Raw genomic sequence first — 8458 nt, forward strand, 5'->3', positions numbered from 1 at the left:
ATACAAGGAAGAGAAAAGGACCCAAAATTGAACCCTGTGGAACTCCGAGCTTTACAGTCATTCCAGTAGACTCCGTTCCATTTACAACCACTTTCTGGGTTCTTTGGTTTAAGTAAGACTTAACAAGGCTTAGAGCTTCCGTTGACAGACCGTAGTGCTTCAGCTTGTGTAGAAGTGTGTCATGCTCCACGCAAACAAATGCTTTGGACAGATCGCAGAAGACACCTATAGCATCTAGCGAGTGTTCCCAGGCGTCGTATATGTGCTTGATTAGTACAGAGGCGGCATCAGTCGTCGAACGACCTCTTGTAAAACCAAATTGCTGATCTTGAAGTAGTTCATTCGAGTTGAAATGTCGAAGCAATTGGTTTAATACAATTTTTTCAAACACTTTACTGAGAACAGGAAGTATTGAAATAGGTCTAAAATTTCCAAGGTCATCTTTGCTGCCCGCTTTAAATAGAGGAATGACCTTACTGTACTTCATCAGATCGGGAAATACACTTTCTCTAACACAAGCATTAAATATATCGGCCAAATACGGTGCCACTACGTCGATTACAGATTGCATGACTTTCACAGAGATCCCCAAAGGTCCTCAGTATTCTTTAATTTCAAGGACTTGAACGTTTTAATGATTTCATGGGGGTCAGTATATTGGAAGTATAATTCCATGCTGCATTTCTTGACATTGTTTGTATCCAAGTAAACACCAGCCTTTGCTACAGAGGAGTTCAAGTTCCGTGTAGCATCTGTGGCTATGTTGGTGAAAAAGTGTTGAAAGGCGCCAGCAACATCCAGGTCTGCAGACAATATTCGGTCTTGAACTTTCAGTCTGTAGTGGCCATCACGGGGTTTCGTTTTTCCAGTTTCAGTGTTTATTACAGTCCAAGTAGCTTTTACTTTATTGTCAGCTGACCTGACTTTCTGACCTATAAAGGCAGACTTAGCCGCGGCGCAGACTTTCTTAAACACTTTTGAATATTTTCTTACATATTCTGCAAAATTCTCGTCATGGTTAATGCTCCTCATTTCATACAGGTCATACAATCTATTCCTACTCTTATGGATGCCCACTGTGGCCCATTCACTAAACCTTGTTTTCAGTGATCCTTGCTTTAGAGTCTTTGTTTTAAAAATATTCTTGTGGACGTCATGTATCACATTCGACAGTTCCTTGTATAGTGTATCAGGATCTTGCTCACCTGTAACCAGTGCTGGTACCTTGGATATAACACCTTCTCTAAACCTTTCCATTCGACTGGCAGTGATGGGTCTATATGTAAATGATTGCTGTTGTCTTATAACATTGACTTGGAAATAGGCTTTTTGACCACAGTGATCAGAGTTGAAACAGCTAAAGATCTCTTTTTTATAACTTCACAATTATAGAATACATTGTCCAAACATGTCGCCGTGCTAGCTGTAATCCTTGTGGGCTCGTTGAATAGCGGAAACAAGTCAAAAGACTGATAAAGGTTTAGAAGTCTTACAGTGTGTGCATGTGTGGGATCTAATATATTAACATTAAAGTCCCCACAAACTATTATCTTCTTACTGCTAACAAAGACTCGTTTCAACGCATCTTCCATCACGGACTCAAACTGGCTAAAATCCGACGAAGGTGGTCTATAGACACATATTATAATGTGACTCTCCATTTCCACACATGATATTTCTATAGTTCGCTCGATAGAAAGTTTGACTATGTCGTTTCTTTCCTTGCATTTAAATTTTCTTTTCACTATAATCAATGAGCCCCCGTGGATGGCCGACTTTCTACTGAACGAGCTAACTATATCATAATTATAAATATTGAGTAATAACAATTCATATTCCTTGAGCCAGTGTTCCGTAATACACATAATATCTACATCTAGAGATTCTAAGAACAGACCCACCTCTAATTCCTTGCTGGAGAAGCCCTGTAGGTTTTGGTGGACTAACATGATCTCGCGGGGCTTCTCCGCTGTCCCAGCAGTCAGTTTAAATGCTGTGGGCGCCCCCCGGGAGAGGCTGCGCTCGCGCCTGCGCTCGTGGCGCTGCTGGCGCTGTTGCCACTGGCTGCAGAGTCAAAAAGCCCAGGTTCAATGTTGTAAGCAAGCAATTTGGCTGTTGTAACTTTACAGTTTCTCGGTACATACAAATATTGATCATACAATGTGACATTATAAAAGTTTCTTTTGTACATTCGGTTGATATCCATAAAATGGTAGTTACTGTTGTAACATGTCACAGTGTACAGCATGGAATTTAATTCGGACACTCTAATATTATGTTCACGAGATACTGAATTGGAATACGGAAAGGCACACAAAATAATTTTATAAATTCCACGCTGCTCAATATCTGACAGTGTTTGCATAAGGGGTCCTAGGTGGGATTTCCTTACGCCAACACTATCGCCCAAATGTACAATTAGAGTGTACAATTAGAGTTCGCTCGGTCAATCCTAATTCTTGGGATGTTCAATAAAGTATACTTACTTAGGGATAGTCTTGTCTTGAAGTCTTGTATGTCGCCAAAATATGTGACGGACTGGAGTGTTTTGTATGATAAATGATAAATAGAATCAGGCGTTACTTTGCGTAACTCAATACTAACATAACGTGTCGAGTTTTGTACTTTTGGTGGTGGGTTGTTATATTTATTTGCGTATTATTTTTGCGGAGGGAGGGTGGGAACATTAATTGTATGTAAAAATACGCAAGTAAGTATATCGGGTTAGCAATGATTTTCTAGTGCGTTATCTTTTCGCGGATCAGCAAAGTAATCTTATTTGTTTTAATTATTTTGTATGAGTTAAAATTAAGTTTTTAATTTTCTCATTTAAAATATAATCTACAGCTAGAATTTGATAGAAGACACGAATACAAGAGTGGCCACAAATAACAACGAAAAGAATTTAGACCCAGGATATTTAGTTGATGATTTTTTTTTTGGACAAAGCTTGTTGCGGATTTTATGTTGTACCTACATTAATGACGAAGCCTGTGGCGGATTTTCCCTTATGTAGATTGGACGAAGTTTGTTGCGGATTCTGTTTTGTATCTATGCTTTTGACGAAGCCTGCTGTGAATATATCTCTACTAATCTAAAAATAAGAGTTGATGATATTTAGTTTTTAATTTTCTCAGTTCTCAGGCCATTCAGTGGCTGCATAAGTAGCATAGACTTGGTAACTACCAAAATTAACCGAACCACACCCCTGCCCGAATCAAATAAAACGCGCAGTTATTGCAACTGCTCATTTAATATTTCGTATGCAATTTGCCTCAACGGGTTTTCGCAATAATTAATAGCTATGGTGCTATTACTGTGCGGATAATTGTCAATTATTTTTACAATCAAGTTATGATGCGATAATATTTATGTAATTAATAGTGCGGAATACGAATATTCGATTAAAGCTTAATTTAGGTTGATTTTCGGTAAATATTGATCATTGAATAATTAGTAAATTTGTTAAAGTATATACAAAGAAAACACCATATTATTTACAGAATAACAAACACAACAACAAACAACACAACACAACAAAGTCTGAAATAAAGAAATTATGTATTTATTTATTTTGATTGAGCTTACTGTGGGACTTAATGTGTACTAATGTCGTATATTTATTTATTTATTTTATTTAAAGAGAGATTTGTAAAGAAGTGGATGATATAGTCACCTTCGCTGCGGCAATTAGTGTAACTCTTAATTAGGTATACTTTTCAAGGGGTCTTTCGGTCCCATACCGCAGTGTACGTGTTAGGATGTTGTCAGCTACTTACACCGTCCGCATAAATGCATACCTGTAAATAAAATTAAATAAATCAGTCACTAATAAAATAACATTATAATAAATAAAAAACAACATATTTATTTTACAACAGGCTTAAAATGTATTCATATTAATCTATACAGCTACCACCAGTTTAGCGAATATGTCAGTGTCAGTTTGACTGACATATTCACTAGTGTGAGCGAGATGTATAAAGTAACTTACGCAAACATTAGCAAATATGTCAGGTTGACACTGTCATGGCGGTCGTGGTAGAGTCAGACCAAGATAAGTTGGCAGCGATTTTGATAGCCCAGTCTGTGCAAGTGTTAAGTAAACGTCATAATTTCATAGAAGTTTTCGTTTAAAATAACACCTTGACTACTGTACCCCTAGTGTAAATTTATTCGATAGCGAAAATTGACATACGCGTTTGCGTTAAGTCTCATTTTGTATTTATTTTATTTATTGAACACAATGCAAGTTTACAGTTTCAGACCAATTCACTCTCATGCTAGGAAAACATAAATTATCAAAAATAATAAATATACATGCTGAATGATTTGGCGCGCTGTTTCTAAATTCCATACAAAATGAGACTAAACGGAAACGCATACGTCACGTTACGATATCGAATAAATTTACACTAGGGATTCTGATGTTACCTACTATATCTACTGTTACTGTTTCCATCCGACACACTCAAAAATAATCCGAAATCATACCCAAATCTCATCAAATAATTTCCGGTCATTTGACATCAAAATTTTATTTTGATAATAACATAATACTTATTTTCAAACCAGTAATCATCATCACACTCTTTCCGGTGCAATATGCCGAAATAACATACATAAATTACTTTTTTACTATATTAAAAACTGAATTTAAAATCACGCTCTCAAAATAATAACATATGAGTAAATCCCATCAAAACATTTACGGCGAACCCTCAAAATTATAGCCTACACAGTAAAATTCGTGTCGATCCTAATATCTGTATAAAGAATTCGTGTCATCCACGATGACGCCCAGATTCGTCAAATCCAACCTTTAATAACATGGCATTACGAGTCAAGTCACGCGTCTTCGTGAATGACACGATGTATATGAACAAATACAAAGGACAGACGGTGCCAAGCGACAATTTGGAAGTAAATTGCTTCATTTTCATCGTGACATTAAATTCGTAATGTCGGATGGGATTTTAGGCTTTTACATTATTTTCTTCAAAGATATGCGCATTTAAAATATCGTTTCATGTTATGTTTTGTTTCAAAAATAGTTTATATTCTGTAGTATGTAATTTTTTAGAGTTACTAAAAAAATGCGTTCAACGAGTTTTAGAAAGTAGCTTGACTCATTTGTGAGTCGAACATTATCGTACAACACAATATAAAAATAAATAAATGTTTGGTGGGGACAATCTTTCACAAATCGACGTAGCTCCGAACTAAGCAGCAACGATATACATTACATATTACGTATACGTATTTTTCCGCCGAGTTTCTTGCCGTTCCATATTGGGATACCCTCCTCCAATTGAGGGGGGGTATAAATCTTCTCGGGTCAGAGCTGTAGGGTTAGAGCCGGTGTAGCATTGTTCATTAGCGCATTGTAATATGCCTACTTGAATAATAAACTAACTTTATCTTATCTTTATCTTTATACAGATAAATAAAATATTTATAAACATAGAAACACCCATGACTCAGGAACAAATATCACACTTATGCCCTTACCGGGATTCGAACCCCAGACCATCGGGACACTTAATGTATTTATAAAATGTCGTTTTTCTTTTTAAAAGTATTTTTTTTTATACTACGTCGGTGGCAAACAAGCATACGGCCCGCCTGATGGTAAGCAGTCTCCGTAGCCTATGTACGCCTGCAACTCCAGAGGAGTTACATGCGCGTTGCCGACCCTAAACCCGCCCCCCCTCGTTGAGCTCTGGCAACCTTACTCACCGGCAGGAACACAACACTATGAATAGGGTCTAGTGTTATTTGGCTGCTGTTTTCTGTAAGGTGGAGGTACTTCCCCAGTTGGGCTCTGCTCTAGATCTGGAATGACATCTACTGGCTGTGCCCTACCACACAAAGCGAGATGACATTCACAATGGCCATACCTCTCTTTTGGACGTAGTTTAAGGACGTACCCGGGTCCAGGCCAAGTATTTGACGATGATAATATTTATGGTATTTATTGTACACGACCATCAAAAATATTGACGCCTACATAAAATCTTATAGCAACACCCTTCCGCACTCACGCAAAATGTTATAACAGGCGCTATAGAAAATAATACATCGTGTGACATCGTCAACGAAAGTCGATGTTCAAGATATTATAAATTCATGGTTTGCGTCAATTTATGATACCGTAGTGACATATATACATTTACATACATTATGATATTAAACGAAACTGCTAGGGCGTTCCCTAAAGCAATATTAATAAAGTTTAATCCTGTAACCTTAGTAAGAATAAAGTTTACCTGTCAGGTCAAAATATGTCTTATTCCAGGTGAGTAAGGTCTATTTGGAAAACGTGCTTGACAAATGTGTGTATATAATAAATTGACTTTTTTAATCTACTTAATAGTTAGGGTCTGCTAACAATGTGTTGTCGAATTTTCTATTGTAGCTAGTTGTAGCTTAATTTACTTAAATAACGATTATGTAGCTTTTAACATGCCTTGCGTTATAGGTACAAAACTTAACTAAAACATTCCTTGCGTTTAATTACGTGTAAGTTATCAAAATTCATTTTATAGTACATTATAATATTGTCATTGACAACTCTTTTGTTGAATCGTGAAAAAAAAAGTGAACAGGACTTTTCAATGTTCATAGAAAAGTAAACACCAGCGGCCCGATTCGAAGAATGATTAAGACACGTTTAAGATCTTGGAAAGATCTTTAAAGGATCGATAGCTAAACGACATGTCAAAATTGATGTTTATTTCGATTCCGCTGTGATTCCAATAAGATCTATCTACGATATTTCTAACGTCAAAGTGACATTGGTTGCCCGAATCGAGCTGCTTCTGTCAATTATACGACATACAAACGATATCTAAATGGGAACTTATCTAAACCAGAACTTATCGTTATCGTATTTCATTCTTCAAATCGCTCTTCTCGTTGAGCTCTGGCAACCTTACTCACCGGTAGGAGGAACACAACACTATGAGTAAGGTCTAGTGTTATTGGGTGTTATAATGATGATGATTGATAAAAACTACCCTATATGTCCTTCCTCGGGCCCCTAATTATCTCCATACCAATCAACTGAATGTTTAGCGGTTTAAGCATAAATACCAAACAGACAGACAGTTGAGTAAACATTTTTTCGTTGTCTTGTTTTGTTCCCATAAAATGTGACGGAGTATGAAATATTTTTTTTGTCCTGTTTATTATAATGTACAGCTAGAAAGACATGCAATGGTAAATACTTTGTTTATTCATTTGATAGAAGACACAAATACAAACGTGACAGAGTGGTCAGAAACGAGACAACTACAAAAAAAAATAACCCACTTTCGCATTTAAATATAATAATTACATCAATTGATTAGTAGATACTCGTTGACACGAGTCACATTGGGAAATGTCTTCACAGAATGCCAGCTGTGTCCATCGATTGCCTTGTGAACACACACCTGACTTGACAATGCCACCTGATTTCGTACATTTTGGTTTTTAGAACTTAGTAGTAGTAGGTATATCCTCCCGCGAACGGTCTCGCAGTGGAATGAGCTGCCAATGTTTTATTTATTTTATTTTTCATTTCGGAGATAACACAGAAACAATCATACAAGAAACAACCACAGAACAAACATGTATACATAGATGTTTCCTTGGATATATCTCACTAAGAACACATAGTATATTCAGATGCGCAATGCGATAATACTTTGCTTTTGGATACAAAAAAAACCGTGCGTTAATAGTTATTTACGATACAAGTGCGAAAAATAGGAAATTGTGCGAAACGAGGTGAGCTGTGATGAGCATGGATATTTGTTCCTTAGTCATGGGTGTTTCTATGTATGTAAGTATTTATACATATTTATATATATTATATATATCGTTGTCTAAGTACCCTCAATACAAGCCTTATTGAGCTTACTGTGGGACTTAATCAATTTGTGTAATAATGTCCTATAATAATATTTAAAATAGCACCCATTTTTTATTTGATAAAAATAGAAGCGTGACGGAGTGGTCAGAAACAAGACAACGAATATAATTTAGACCCACAAGTAGGAACTTTTTCGCTACGTAAGACTGGCCTGTGTAATTATGTATGTCCCCCCACACGCCTGCACTTGCCCCACTTTGATCGGCTAACTGTGTACATTAATAACTCGTCGAACACTTTACAATTCTAGAAGTGGAAGTGGGACAAGAGATGTTTTAGTTTCAAGAAAGGAACGTACATTCAGGCATTGGGGTTCGATTTTATGTTTAGGTTCACACGCGGACCCGGGTCCTTAAACTACGTCCAAAAGAGAAGTCCATTATGAATTTCATCTCGCCTTCAGGTCGAGAGCAGAGCCCAACTGGGAAAGTACCTCCTCCTTACATAAAACCGCAGCCAAAATAGCACTAGACCCTACTCCTAGGGTTGTGTTCCAGCCGGTGAGTAAGGTTGCCAGAGCTGAACGAGGGTGCGGAGTCT

The 8458-nt window shown here is 36.9% G+C and overlaps 1 protein-coding gene across 2 annotated transcripts in view; it reads right to left on the minus strand.

The window, feature by feature from the left end:
* Positions 1-8458, minus strand: part of LOC133527635 (protein prickle) — a 681722-nt gene that overhangs the window by 323244 nt on the left and 350020 nt on the right. The window lies entirely within an intron of this gene.

The sequence above is a fragment of the Cydia pomonella genome, chromosome 18, assembly GCF_033807575.1.
Source record: "Cydia pomonella isolate Wapato2018A chromosome 18, ilCydPomo1, whole genome shotgun sequence".
Lineage (NCBI taxonomy): Eukaryota > Metazoa > Arthropoda > Insecta > Lepidoptera > Tortricidae > Cydia > Cydia pomonella.